Below are 14,409 nucleotides of genomic sequence, written 5' to 3'. Positions count from 1 at the left end.
GTTTATTTTTTTCTTTGAAATTATATATTATTTCTATCCATTTTCTGTTTAGTCTTTCTTTAAATTAAATTTTTAAAAAAAGACACTATAGTACCCAGTGCTGATCATGGAGTGTCATGATGTGAAATCCTGCAATACTATTATTATTTGTTCAGAATGATTTTAACCTGCTTTAGTTTGTTTAATCTAAACATAAATGAAGATATGGATAACTGCATGTATGTTTAAGTGTATAGGATTGACAACCACGTTACTAAGTTTTTGTTGGACCGTTGAACAGAACTATTTGCAGTCTCGCTGTTTGAATTCCCACTTTACATGTTCCATTTTTGTATCTTGAGCAACTATTTGTAAAATGACAATATGTAAACATCAACTAGTGATTTCTTACTGTTTATTTTTTCTCTGAACCTATGTATTATTTCTACCTATTTTCTGTTTTGTTTAGTTTTTCTTTAAATAAAAATTTTTTAAAAATTGCTGCCCATACCATCAGATATAATAAAATCAAATAAGTCAAAACAGAATAAAACCAATCAAAACAGAACATTGAATAAAACAAAACAGCAAAACAGAACAATATTGGATTTCAAAATCAAGACAGAAGGGAATCCCTCATGCTTGCTATATTGCATATTGTTATCCTCCCTATAGATGCTCAGACTACCAGCCTTAGACCTGCAAAACTCAGTCAGACAATATGAGCATTAAGCTGTTTTGGTACTTTGGCTACTGTCAACTCAGCCTGTCCTCTGAATCAGCCAGTCGCTCCATAGGGCGGGGTGTTCTTGTCTCCCAGCCCATGCACCAATTGACTCACAGGACGGGTGAACTGACATCTTGTTTCTCCTCCCAGGCCCAGCATGGGTTCCACTGACTTACAGGGAGGGCAAATTGGCTTGTTTCTCCTCCTGGGATGCATAGCTTGTGCTGGCTCATGGGAAGGGCAAATTGGCTTGAGGACTTATATTTTTAAATAATTGCCTTTAATTGTCAAACCACCAAAGACTCAAAATATTAGTGAAGCAGGCTGTTTGCGCTGCTGGGGAGTTGAAGCCATGACCTCATATGTGTTAGGTGAGAGCTCTGCTGCAGAGTTATGACCCCAACCAAGAAGAGGCCACTAGAAAGAAAGGATAATGGGCAAAAAGGAGCCAAGGGAAACTGGGATTTAAAATCATACTGTTAAGAAAACTGCAGCTTCAGGAAACAGTTTACTCAAACTTTTTTTTCTTCCAGGAAACTCACCAAGAATTTTCTAAAGGTCTTAAAGACAATAAACCTGAGAATTTGGCCCTGGATCTTTCTACCTGTAAATTTGTGTTGTCCCCACCCTCAAGGAAGTACAAGCAATATCAGTGGACAGCATATCTCAGCTTTAAACACATGTACGTGGCATCGTCTGCCAGATGGGTAATGTGACAGACAGTGGGAACACATCTTAGATAAGCCATTTTGAAAACACCCAAGACCCCATAAATAAACCACATTCCCATCTCACGAGAACACCCCTCAGCTGGCTCTGTATCTTTCAGAGTTTCATTTTTGCCTAATATAATTCTTCCCATATATCCTGAAAATTTTTCCCACAGTGAGAGTCAGCTGACCTGTGAATTTATTCCACAAGTATTGGTTGGATTCCATATCTCAGCTGTGGGAACAGTCACAGACTCAGTCTGGTGACAACACCAGCCACTTAGGTTCATATGCTCAGTTCATTTACTTGCTATTGAGCAAATTTAAGGAGGTTATTAATTTTGGAAAAAAGTAAAAGGATTTATTCAAAGCTCCCAAGAGTCTGAGGAGGTAAAGGGGTCCATTTGGCTCAGATCATCATCTCCCCATGTATACGTGTGTTAGGGCCTTTTAGGGCAAGCAAAAGTGTGGGGAGAGGATACAAGGACAGACAAGTGCTGGCTTGTGTCTTCTTGGACCTGGGACTCTCTCTTCCCCACAAAGAAATGGAACTGGACTTGGTCTTTTGGTGCCAGCATCTGAATATTCTGTATTGATCTGGGCTGAGGAGAGGTGAGCTGACTATTTATACCATAGGCCTGAGGGAGTTTGGGAAAAGCTGCTTGTCCCCAAAGAAAAAAAATTTAACTTTTAAAGTTCCATTTTTCAGTGGCAGTTAGAATAAGAGAAGCCAGCCCATATAAAGGCATTTTAGGTTTTTAATTTTTTGCGTGGAACATAATTGTGTTCATGCCTTGCTTACAGGTCACTGCCTGTCCTGAGGCTCTTTATCTTTGTTCTATTTTGATGATACGGTGTTGCATGGGGTATGCAACACACCACTGCTTTGTTGTCTGAGAAGCTCACTGGGTTGTCAACTCAGCTCCTGTAATGAATTAAAGAAATTAAGTTTAGAAAGGGAGATACTTTATCTGAAAAAAAGGTAAAAAAGAAAGATAGAAAGCTGTGCTGTATCAGGGCAGGGGGACAGAAAAATTGAATAACCACGGACCATTTTCCTCAAATAAAATCTTTCTTCTATTATGTCTTTCTGCCGCCTCATTGGTATCTGGAACTTGTCACAACCTGATTGGCTCTCTGGACAGTCATAGATAGATCCCAGGCCCCAAGACCCTAATCTGGGTCCCCTTGTCTACAATGCCTTTGAGTGGGCTTTGTTTGTTTTTTCCTTGCCCACTTGTCCTTTTCTGTGACAGATTAGGAGAAGCCTTACAGGTAAGGTTACTGTCTTGGTTACCTTCCCCTCATTTCCTGAGACAAAATACTTGATCCCCCAAATGAAGAAAGGAAAGGTTTATTTGGCTTATAGTTTTTGGAGGTTTCAGTCCATACTCAGCTGGCTCCAAGACAGGGTGTCATGGCAGAGGGGCAGCTGTTAGGGCAGACATAAGTGACAAGAGCAAAAAGGGCAAAAAGGGAAAACCAGGCTTCCTTCCCTCCCTTATAGGTCGGCTACCTGCTCCTGGGTGGGTACAGCATGCACACCACCAATGCCAGTGCTAGACAATGAACCAGTCTCAAATGCTAGAACCACCCCCCATGACCACATGAGGCTTTGGGGGGACATTTACACACAAACCATAACAGTTACTTAAAGCTAGTGATTAAGGGGATGCATGTTATCTAGTGCAGCAATATACTGACCCTAGAGTGGGAGTATCTGTGTATATGTATAGATGTATGGGTGTGTGCATTTTTATATATTAAATAAGAGTTCTGTCAGCTCTGCCTCTTTATTTTATTTTTTTTATTTTAAAGAGGGTAAAATTAAACATAACAAAACAGATCATAAGAAAACAATATAAGAGATACAGATTTCAAAGAAATACCACTGGAGATCTTTACTGTCTATCATTATTGTCTCATTTTCTTTCAAATAGTTGTCCACATCTTCACACACAGTGAATTCATACAGAACAGAATAGTATAAAACTGATCAGAACAGGATGGTGAAGGCATTTTAGGTTTTTAAGACCAGACAATAGTCTTCCTCTTGTCTAATTAATTGCTTTCTGCAGTAAAATTTTAACTTCTAGTCAGGATTAGCCAGAAAGCCCAATAAGGAACTTATTTTTCTCCTCACCTTCAGACCTCTTGCACATACACTAGGGATAGAACCCATGGCCTTTGTACCTAGTTAGATTTTTTATTTTGAGTCAGGGTCTTGATACGTTTTGCAGGCTGAAGTCAAACTTGCAGTTCTGCCTTGGTCTCTCATAGTGTTGGGATTTCAGTATCCCCCTGGCTCTCACCTAAGGCTCTTTACTTTTGAAAGGCTCAGTACAGTCATCCATGAAGAACCATGGAGGCTGGATACCTTTTCCAGAACCAGTGCCCTGCCAATTTGACAGTCTGAATAGTGAGACCCTTGTGTAAAGAATCTAGTATGTAGTTATATTATGAGTAAGAAAACTAGAAGTTGGGTGATCAGCCACAGTGACAAGAATTAAAGTAAAAATAGGCAGTGAACTTTGGACTGAGCTTGAACTTTCTCAGACAATGTGGAATGCAATCTCACCCTACTAAACTCCTGAGTTCTAAGCTCCTGAGTTTCCAGGAAGTTAAAATGCAAATAACCAATTTTTAAAAATCCCAGTTTCCTTTAAATCCTACAAGCTGAGTAACTGAAAATCAGCCAGGTATGGTGGCACATGCCTCTAATCCCAGCATTTGGGAGGCTGAGCCAGGAGGATTACTGTGAATTTGAGGCCAGCCTGGGCTACACAGTGAGACGCTGTCTCAAAATAAAAACCAAGGGGATACAGCTTAGTGGCACAGCATCATCCTGGCAGGTGCAAGGTCCTGAGTTTGGCTCCCTGTATCAAAATAAAAACCAAAGGGAAAAAGCCTGAGTTCCAACAGGTCATTTTAAACCCACAGAGCCACATCTGACAGTTGACCATTAAATAACTGAACAATTTTCTTGCGCTACTGATCCATAAAAAGTTCTTAATTAAGGTTGATGTGGAAATTCTCCTGTTTGGATTTTCTTCCTGTAAAATTAGAACTTTCTTTTCTTCTTCTTCCCAATAAAATCTCCCCTAACTTCCTCCTTTTGGTTTGATACCTCTTGCTTTGGCTTTGTAAGACTGGAAGCTCTCTGTATAGAATGACTGCTTCACTTGGTTGGCAGCCCCTAAAGCCATTAGCAACTAGAGAGCCACAATCAGCCTGGGCCCCTCACTTCTGTTTTGATAATGGTGTTCTCTTTTTCCCCTCGTTGCTTCTGTTCTCTAGCTTTGACCGACAGCCTGTTATCTACTTGATATGTTTGACAATCTCCAGTTGAGAGTGAATGATCCTGAGACCAAAAGAGCAAACCATTAGAATGGTTTCTGTGGATTTTCCAAGGGGACATCTCTAATCTAAGCATTTCCTAAGTATCTTGAATGGTTCAGAATACAGAACACAATGGATCTGATCTAACTAGTGTTGAAATCTAACTATTTGAAATCACCAAGGTGATCTGTTTTGAGGTATGGAAAGGGCCAGCATTAGCACTGGAACATACTACTGTTATCCTTTCCTTTCTAAAGACAACATGATCTTCAATGTGAAAACAGATAAAAGATTTTAAAAGTTTTAAATTTTTATTAGTACATGTTTGCAGTACAAAATGATTTCATTCATTACGGGACATTGGTGCATGTACACAATACATCTCAATTTTTTTTTTTTTTTGGTACCAGGGATCAAACTCATAACCTTGCACTTACCAGGCAAGCGCTTACACTGCTGAGCTAAATCCCCAACTCTTTTTAATCCTTCCCTTCCATCCCATTAAAAAAAATTTTTTGCCAGCATCAGATTCATTTATTTATGTCTTTATAAAGTGAATTATAATATATATGGATTAACAGTCAGACAGGCAAAATATCATATTAAAATATATAAGACAATTATACCAAATCAAGGTACACTTTTATTTGTATTGTCCATGCTGGGTTCCAATAACTTTCTTTACTCTCCTTTTTTATTTTGTACTTTTAAAAATATATTAAGTTTCTTTTTTTATTTTTTCTTTAAAGAGAATAAAACCAAGCAAAATAAAACAAAAAAGCCAATCAAAACAAACCAGTGTAATCAAAACAAACACAGGACTTCAAAACAACATGAAATCAATATTGGTTACCATAATATCTCTTGTCTTTAAAATAGCTGCAGATACCTTTAGATGAGGTAAAAATCAAATAAAACAGAACAGAATAGAACCAATAAAAACAAAACAATGAGTGCAATAAAGAACTTCAAAACAAGAAAATAGTATGTTATCTTGGTATCTTTGAAATAGCTGCCTGTGCCATCAGATATAACAAAATCAAACAAAACAAAATAGAATAAAATCCAACTCAACAAAACAATGAAAATGATACGTGGCTTCAAAACAAAATAATAGGGAATTAACAGTGGCTACCACCTTCAGAAGGAGATCCCCATAGATGCCACAATGCACATCATTATCCTCTGAATAGATAGATGATCAGATTACTGGCTTTAGACTTGTAAAGTCAGTGAAACACAAAATACTACAAGCATTAAATTGTATTTTACCTCAGTAGCTATCATTGCAACCTGTGTTTCTCCAGATTGGCTGGTTGCTTATAGTGGGGTGGGGTGGGGTGGCTCTTGTTTCCCAGACAGTGGGCCAGAAGGGGCTGGCATCTGGCTGTCCCCTCATCAGCCCATGCATGGCTCTGGTTTGCTGGGAGGGCTTGCTTTTTGGTGACTTCTTGTTCTCTTTCCCAACAGTTATATTGAGTTTCTTATATATGAGAAAACCATATAATATTTAAGCTTGTGTTTCTGATTTATTTTGCCTAACAGCGTCTCAAGGTGCATTGGTTTTTCCACAAATGACACAAGTTTATCCTTTATGAATAGGACACATAGTCTGCTTCCAAGATTTAGTTATAATAAAGTGTACTACCATAAACATGGGTATGAACACAGCATTGTTGTATGATGTCTTTAAAATGTTCAGAAAGATACCAAGAAGAATAGCCAAGTTGAAAGGAACTTCAATTTTTAGTCTTTGAAGAATCTTTGATTCTCACAATTCTACCAATTTACAGTCCCATCAAAAATTATGTAAATTTTCTTTTCCCCTATAGTCTCACCAGCATTTGTTATTGGTTGATTTCTTGATGATATCCATTTTTCCTAGAGTGAGATAAAATTCCCATGTTGTTTTAATTGGCATTTCTCCAAATGTCCAGTGATGTTGAACACTTTTCCATGTATTTTTTTGGCCATTTGTACTTCATCTGAGAAGTGTCTGTTCATTTCAGATGTCCATTTTTAATCGTGCCTTTAAATTTGGAGGTCTAAAATGTTTGAGTTCTTTATAGATTCTAGATATTAGTCTTTTGTCTGAGAAGTAGTGGCAATTTTTCCCCCATTCTGTGATTTGTCGCTTCACTAAGTTGTTAGTTTTTTTTGCTATGCTGATGATGCTTTTTAACTTGATATAATTCCATTTGTTGATTCTTGGTATTTTTTGTGCAACTAGAGTTCCACTCACAAAATTTTCACCTAAAACTCTATCTTCATGTATGTGTTTTATCCCTTTCATGGTCCAGCAGATTGTTTCTGTTTTCATATTTAGATCTTTGATCCATTTTGATTTTAATTTAGTGCATGATGAGAGATATGAATCTTAGTTCAATCTTTGGCCAATTTTTCCAGTACCTTTGTTAAAGAGGCTATTTTTCTTCCAGAAAAAGCATTTGGCACTATTGTCAAAGATAAGGTAGCTGAATATGCCTGGAGTTGTTTCTGTATTCTTTTATTTTGATTCATTAATTCACAGGTCTGTTTTTTAAAATTCTGTGCTATTTATTACTATAGATTTGTAGAAAAATATAATTTCCTACTTTGATTCCTATTGTGATGTTCCCTGCCTTGCCCTTGTTGCCAGGAATTATTTTTGCTCTTTTAGGTCTCTCCTGATTCCATTTGAATTTGAGGGTTGCTCTCTGTAGCTCTGTGAGGAACGCTACTGGAATTTTATTGGGATTGGGTTAAATCTGTGTAACACTTTTGGAAGCACAATTATTTTGACTGTATTTGTTCTGAGTGTCCAGGGTCTGGGGTATCTTTTCATTTTCTGATGTCCTTTTCAGTCTCCTTTGTCAGAGGACTATAGTTTTCATGATAGAGGTCTTTCACTTTCTTGGCTAGTTTAATTCCTGTTTTGTTTTTTTTCTTCATGCTATGGTGAAAGTTATTATTTTTCTACTTTCTCTGTTGGTGAGTTTGTTATTGTTGTACAAAATGCTACTGATTCTTAAGTGTTGAATTTGTTTCTTACTATGCTACCAAAATTGGTTATTAATTCTAGGAGTCTTTTGTGGAGTTGTTTGCCTCTTCTAAGTAGAAGATCATGTCATCTGTAAATAATAATTTAACTTCTTCCTTCCTGTCCATATCACTTTTATATCTTTCTCCTGCATAATTGCTCTGGCTAATCTTTTGAGAACTATATTGAATAGAAGTGGTGATACCAGACATTTTTGTCTTGTTCCTGATTTTGTTTAGATTTTTTTTTGTCTTTTTCCTTTTTACCAATACCAGGGATTGAACTCACCACTGCCTGCTTGCAAGGCAGGCGCTTATGCCACTGAGCTAAATCCTCAGCCCCATTAGTTTTTGTTTTTTGAGACAGTGTTTTGAGACTATATAGTTCAGGTTGGCCTTGGACTCACCATGTAGTCCAGGCTGGCCTCAAACTTGTGGGAATCCAACTACAAGCAGTTACCCAGTTTTCTCAGCACCATTTGTATAAGCTCTCTTTCCTCCAAGAATGTTTTTGACCCCTTTGTCAAAGACCAAATAGCTGAATACATCTGAGAATATTTCTGTATCCTCTGTTGTGTTCCACTGATCCATATATCTGTTTTTGTTCCAATGCCATGCTGTTTTTATCACTATTGCTTTGTAATATAACTTGAAGTCTGGTATGTTAAAGCCTCCTGCTTTGCTCTTGTGACTGAAGATTTCTTTTGCTATTCTAGGTCTAGTTTTTTTTTTAATGAATTTTAGGATTGTTTTATCTACATCTGTTAAGTATGCTGTTGATATTTTGTTTGGAACAGCACTGAATGTATTTAATAGTTTTGGGAGTATAGCATTTTTGATAATTTTGGTTTTTTCTATCCAGGAGCAGGGGACACCTTTACATTTCTGACATTATTTTTAATCTCCCTTTTTAGAGAACTGTAATTTTGTTTATAAAGAGTCTTTCATCTCCTTGGTTAGGTTATTCCTATGTATTTCACTTTTATGAATGGTATTTTTCCATAATTTTCCTCTAATTGATTTAATTATTAGTGTACATAAATGCTAATGATTTTTGTGTGTTGATCTTGTATCCTGCTACGTTACTGAAGATGGTCATTAATTCTAATAGTTTTTTTGTGAGTAGTTCTCAGGGTATTCTACACCGATTATCAGGCAATCTGAAGATAATGATAATTTGAGTTCTTCTTCCCCTATATGTGTTCCTTTTATTTCTTTCTCTTTTTTGATTGCTTTGGCTAATGTTTCAAGTATTATGTTGAATAGAAGGGTGTCCTTGTCTTGTTCCTGATTTTAGGGAGGATGCTTTTAGTTTTCCCCCATTTAATAATGATGTTGCCTGTTCATTTGTCATAGACAACTTTTTATCTGTGCCTATTTTCTTCAGGGTTTGTATCATGAAGGGGTATTGGATTTTTCAGAAGTCTTTTTCGGCATCAATCATGTGGCTTTTGACCTTGCTTCTGTTTATGTTATTTATTACATTTATTCATTTATGTGTGTTGAATAATCCTTACATCTCTGGGATGAAACCTACTTGATCATGATATATGATCTTTTTTTATGATGGGAGTTCTTTTCACTAATGTCTTGTTGAGGATTTTTACATCTGTGTTCATGTGGGAGATTTTAGTGGGGTCTTTATTCTGTTTTGGAATTAGGATGGTGCTGGCTTCCATAAATGAATTTGGAAGCGTTCAGTCACTTTCAGTATCTTTGAAGAGCTTGAGAAGCATCAGTGCATCCTTAAAGGTTTTGTAGAATTAAGCAGAAAAATACATGTTTTTTTCTGCTTGGTAGGTTTATTATTTATTGTCTGTATTTCCTTGCTTGTGATTGGGCTGTTCAGCATTTTGTATCCTTTGAGTTGTTTTTGGGAATGGTCATTTGTATGAGTCTATCTGTTTATTTCATCAAACTTTATCAATTTGTTGGAATATACTTTTTCAAAATAGTTACTATCTTCTGCATTTTGACAAGTGTCTATTGTGATTGCACCTTTTAAATTTCTAATTGCATTGACATGGGTCTTTTTGTTTCTTTCTCTTGGTAAGTCTGGGAAAGGGTATATCTATTTCTTTCTTTGAAAGAACTGCTCTTTGATTTTTTAAACATTTTTTAGTCTCAATTTAATTGATTTCTGCCCTAATGTTTATAACTTGTCTCCTTAGTTTTATTTTGAATCTGGCTTGTTATTGCTTCTCAAGTGTCTTACAGTTCCTCACAGAGTTATTTATTTGAGCTTACTCTGTTTTCATAATGTGAGCCATTACTGGTGATGAGTTTTCATCTTAGGACTGCTTTTTATAGTGTCCAGAAGTTTTGGTGAATTGTACAAGTATCGTGACTAACTTAACTGAAGTTATGATTGTGTTAGTGTTCATTTCTTTTTAAGGTTCAGCAGTATTTGTTTTATGAAGATAAGTGCCCTAGGATTCAGTATATAAATATGCAGCCTTCGTTAGCCTTTCTCACTGAATCATTCCAAGCAGGGTGTAATGAACTTCTTTGTCTCTTCTAGTCTGTTTTACCTCGAAGTTTACCATGTCTGAAATTAAAATTGCTATGTCTATTTTGTGGTTCCTAGTACATGATATATTGTTTCTATCCTTCAGTTTTTAGACTATGAATATCTCTGTGGGTTAAATGAGTTTCTTGAATACAACAGACTGTTGGATTCTGCTTTTTTGGTCCAGTCTGCCAATCTGTGTCTTTTAGTTGGAGAGTTGAGAGATATTACTGAGATGTGTTGATTATGTACTATCATTGCATTCTTTCTCTGTTGGAAATGACTTTGGTTTTCTTTTCCTGTCATTTTTTGATGTTTTATCTGTTGATCTTACTTGGTGTTTTCATTCATCTGGGTTTTTAGCTGTAATAATTTTTTTGTTTCTGCCTAAGATATTCTTGAGTATGTTTTGAAGTGCTGGTTTAGCATTCATGTATCTTTTGAGCTGCTGATCTTCATAAAATAGCCTTATTTCTCTATTTTTGAAAGACAGCTTTGTTGGATAAGTTAACCTGGGTTGAAAGTTATTTGCTTTTAGGCCTTGAAGTACTTCACTCAAGCTCTTTTGACTTTAAGGTTTGTATTAAGAAGTCTATTGTAATTATAATTTGTTTATGTGAAATTTTTCTGTGTTTTTTTTAATCTGACTGATTTTCAAATTGTGTTTTTGGATGTCTGGCAATTTAATAAAGATACGTCTTAGTGAGCTGCTTCTTTTGTCATGGTTGTTCTGTAAGCCTCACTTTTATTTTAAACTATTTTTTTATATTTCAAATTTTTCTACTATGATTTCTTTAAACATACTAATAATTCCATCTGTATTATCTTCTAGCTTTTGTCTAACTCCAGTCAGCCATAGATTCATCTCAGTGTCATCTGGCGGGTGCTGGATAGTCTTTTCTGATTCTCTTTTTTTGTGGCTTCTTTGACTATATCTTCATAATTTACTATTTTTTCCACCATTTTAGATACACTGTCTCTGCCTTGGTTATTTCTGCAAGTTATGAATTCTATATATTTTTTTAAATCTCAAGTATTTCTGCTTGACATGTTTTTAAGGATTCTATATTCTGGTTGAATCTGGCTTTCATGCTTTGAATCATTTTGGTCAGCTTGTCCAATTTTCTACTGATTTTCCCTAAATTCAGTTTGGTTGTATTGAGGGACAATGCTGTGAATTTTTGGTTCATTTTGCTCTTTGAACTTATCAAGTTTCTTCACTGCTTCTGCAGACTTTTTGTGGAGTTCAGCCACCTGGTATTTTTTTTCTTCTCCATTTGTGTTGTTCTGACTTAGGACAGTTGGGAGACCTTGAGGGGTTCTGTTGCTTTGTTTCCTCATGATATTCTCTCTCTCTCTCTCTCTCTCTCTCTCTCTCTCTCTATATATATATATATATATATATATATATATATATATATATGTATTTATTGTTTATGATCCCCAGGAACTCCAGATACTGGCATAGAGAGAGAACTAATTATTATCCATTGCCATGATGCCTTGGTGGTAGTGTAAATTTAGTGACATTAATGGCATCAAATGACAACTGGACATTGTCAGACCCTAGGAAACAATCATGAATGTCCCTTAACCAGAGTTAAGAAGTCTGTGATTTTAGTGCAGACAGGTCACCTACATATTAACCTACAATACTGTACTTCAGCCCACTATTTCTGCTGAATGTAGGCAGCAGTATCAGAGGCCAAAGATATCATCAGACTACCAAGAGTACCATATTTTTCAGAAACACCCCACTTGACAATTTCATCCCGAGCCTGGGTTCTCTCAATAGAATACAGGCCTTGTGAATTTGCTAATCTGATCCCAGGTCTCCCAAGGGATCCCAGCAGATCTCTATTTAGTTCTCCTCCTTTCTACACCTATTTCTCAAGTTTTTCTCACCCAGTTTCTGGGGTAGGATAATGCTTCAGTCCTGAAGCAAAACTCTCCTCCTGGTCTCCTCTTCAGTCAGGTGGGTCTGTTGGTTGTTACCTTGGTTTCCCTGTGCTGAGGAGATCCCAGGAGCAGCCCCCAGCATGCACTCTTGCAGCTAGTCCTTAGGTCCTCCCAGGTGGGGTGTGTGAGTCTTGGTGTGGGACGCGGTGGGGTGGGTTGATCCTTCAGTCTGTCTTGGGACTCCTACCTGTTGGGTACATGGGTTGGGTGCATGGGTCCAGCCTATACTTTTCTCAAGCAGGGGAAGAGTTGGGTAAAAGCACCCCTGGCACACACACCTCAGAAGGGCACCAGGTTTTTCACATCTCCAACACGCACAACTTAATCTGGATGAGAGATTTAAACATTGTCGGGAATCACTCCTTGTTTACTTTCTTAATTGGGCCAATTTATGTTCTCTAGTAGGAGAAGGGTATAAAGCTAGCCAAGAACTGTTGACATTTGGAGCTGTCATTCTCACAGGGCCAGGTCCTGTTGCTTATTTTATTCATTGAGCCAATTTATGGCCTTTTCATGATGAGCCTGGTAGGGATGAGGTGTAGGTCTGGCCAAGGAGTGTTGGCACGGGGCTGTCTTGGGTGACTTTGGCTAAGTGCTGGATGTTGTATTTTTAGTGTGCTTCCTTGTCTCTTGTATTTTTTCTCTCCTACCTCATGATCCATATCCATCCCTCTGATTTTATGTTCTCATCAGGCATTTTTGGTTTGTTCTTCTCCAAAAACCGAGTATTTTCTCCATCACTCTTCCCTCTACCTGGGCTCCCTTTTCTCTCAGTACCAGTTGGGGGTCTCCCTTTCCATGAGGCCTCATGTCACCTTCTCAGTGAGGTCTTCTTTCATTCTACCTAGAATGGCATCACCTACTGTTGTAGTTAGGGTTTGCAAGGAGAACAAAACAATAGAGGACACATAATTTATAATATTGTTTATAATGGCCACCCAAGGAGTGAAATACAAGAAGCAGAGGAAGCCTAGAAAATTCAGCTGAGGGCCTGGATCCCATGGTAATCTGCATGGACTTAGTTGAAAACCTAGAGCCCATGACAATGACTCATACAAGTCTATTTCATGGATCTGTGCTGGGAAGGTGCAAAGGTCAGTGATAGAAGCCAGGAAGTCTATGCCAGCAGGATGAATGCTCTATGTCAGTACATTGAGGGTTCTGCACTGGAGCCTGGAAGCAATGCTCAAAGTAAGCCAGGGCTCCCCCAAAAAGTACCACAGCCATCCTCAGTGACAATGAGGTCCCATGCTCCTCTGACAATGAGAACAGCCATTGGCTTCGTATCAGGAAGCCAGCATGACAAGCTGCTCCGGGAGACTGAATAGCACACATCTTCCCCTCCAGAGTCAGGAAGTGATGCTCAAAGTAAGGAACAGAGCTCCCCCAAAGTGAACTGCAGAGCAACAAGGTTCCAAGCTCTTTTGAAGATGAGAACAATCAGATTCATATCAGGAAAGAAGCTCAGCAAGCTCCTTTAGAACCCACAGCAACAGGAGAATCGAACTAGACCAGCTAACTTCAAAGTCCATGTGATTCATCCAGCTCTACCACTCTGTAAAACAGGCCGACTTTGGTTCCCTTCAAATTCCAAATCCCCTGAGGTTTCCAGATTATCATGTAGCATTTACCTCTCTGTAGCAATTTGATGCAATACTCACCTACTTTTCTCTCTTCCAGAAGGTGTCATGGCTTCATGGTTTTCTTCCATGTTTATGATTACTAATGCTACTGTTTCAAGTTCCAGACCTGAATTTTCAAATTGCTACTGTGCTGTGGCCTGACCTTGGAAAATGAGCAAATTCATGCCACGTGGCAGCGCCGCAGGTGGAGTCCATGAAGGCTAATTATTCTTCCTTCCTTGGGGTGGGAAATGCACACAGTGATTCCGCTTCTGAGCTGGGGTTACAGGCAGGCAAGGTGGGGGAAGGGAGGGGAGTCGGGGGCGGGGCTTCAGTTAGGGGTGTGGCTCTTTGGCCTCCCCATCTCTGATTTGTTTAAAGGCCCCCCCCCCAGAGAGCCTGCTTTGTAAACTGCCCCCTCATTTGCATCCACTATCAGAATGAGGAAGTGAAATGCTGGCTCCTGCCCCCCACTTCCCTCAAGTGGCTTCTACTTCCTCTTCACTGTGAAAACAGATGCTGTCTTGTCTGTAAAGGATTTTCATC

At 38.1% G+C, this 14,409-nt stretch overlaps 1 long non-coding RNA gene across 1 annotated transcript; it reads right to left on the bottom strand.

Moving 5' to 3' along the window:
• Positions 1-2,160: 2,160 nt before the first annotated feature.
• LOC134478704 (uncharacterized) lies at positions 2,161-14,120 on the bottom strand. Its single transcript, XR_010051486.1, has 2 exons — positions 13,903-14,120; positions 2,161-2,341 (listed from the first exon to the last, which is right to left on the bottom strand). It is a non-coding gene; the product is annotated as an uncharacterized LOC134478704 (long non-coding RNA).
• Between the last annotated feature and the right edge of the window lie 289 nt (positions 14,121-14,409).

The sequence above is a fragment of the Cavia porcellus genome, unplaced genomic scaffold (genome assembly GCF_034190915.1).
Source record: "Cavia porcellus strain 051 isolate PalLab524CR breed Dunkin Hartley unplaced genomic scaffold, mCavPor4.1 scaffold_14, whole genome shotgun sequence".
Lineage (NCBI taxonomy): Eukaryota > Metazoa > Chordata > Mammalia > Rodentia > Caviidae > Cavia > Cavia porcellus.
Note: the sequence above shows the minus strand (reverse complement) of the source record. Positions and strands in the feature narration are given on the sequence as shown.